This window comes from Octopus bimaculoides, chromosome 21, assembly GCF_001194135.2.
Source record: "Octopus bimaculoides isolate UCB-OBI-ISO-001 chromosome 21, ASM119413v2, whole genome shotgun sequence".
Taxonomy (NCBI): domain Eukaryota; kingdom Metazoa; phylum Mollusca; class Cephalopoda; order Octopoda; family Octopodidae; genus Octopus; species Octopus bimaculoides.
In genome coordinates, this window is record NC_069001.1 from 716,832 (window position 1) to 717,776 (window position 945).

At 27.9% G+C, this 945-nt stretch overlaps 1 protein-coding gene across 1 annotated transcript in view; it reads right to left on the reverse strand.

The window, feature by feature from the left end:
- LOC106867295 (sushi, von Willebrand factor type A, EGF and pentraxin domain-containing protein 1) overlaps positions 1-945 on the reverse strand; it is a 23,085-nt gene that overhangs the window by 3,546 nt on the left and 18,594 nt on the right. The window lies entirely within an intron of this gene.

The following is a 945-nucleotide window of genomic DNA, read 5'->3' on the forward strand; positions in this document are numbered from 1 at the left end:
CGATTATAATAATAGTAATAATAATAATAATAATAATAATAATAATAATAATAATAATAATAATAATAATAAGAAGAAGAAGAAGAAGAAGAAGAAGAAGAAGAAGAAGAAGAAGAAGAAGAAGAAGAAGAAGAAGAAGAAACAATAGACCCTCAGAAAAAATTGCATACACACACACACATACTCACACAACATAATAATTGCTGATAAGAATGAGGTACCCCTTCTTCTAGTTCCTTATTAATACAGGTACACATTCGCATACACATAAGCACAGACACACACACACACACATCTACGCATTCACACACATGTAAGTGTGTATACATACTATCTATTTCTTTCTCTGCGTGTGTGTGTGCACATACACACATATATATATACATATACACATATATATACATATATACATATATATATGGGAGAATAATGCATATATACACATATATATACATATATACATACATTAATGGAGTTTAAGTCAATGATTGATATACTAGCAAAAGTTTTACGTTGACAAAGTAGTCATTATTTTTTCCAGAACTGGAATTACAAAGAACATTCTGTGATCATTACTGATAAAAATGAGGTACTCCCATCTTCCAAATTGTTAGTGAGACATACACAACATAGAACAAAAACATGCTAATTAATTATTTACAAAAACAAAGCAATATAAAAAAAATATGAGCGCCAGGTAACAGAAATATGATCATTTAGGCAACATGACCATAAAAGGAAATCAAGTTTGTTCTTTTAACTATTGCAATTGGTTATAATAGTATCAATTAATAGTATCAATTAATAGACTACAGACACAATTGACTAAATATATTCAGATGTTTTTTATTAGACAAATTACAGATTATACACAAGGCTTGTGGAAGTCATTTGCTTTTGCTAATGATCAGCTGGTTCGTTAAGCTAATTTATATATATATATAT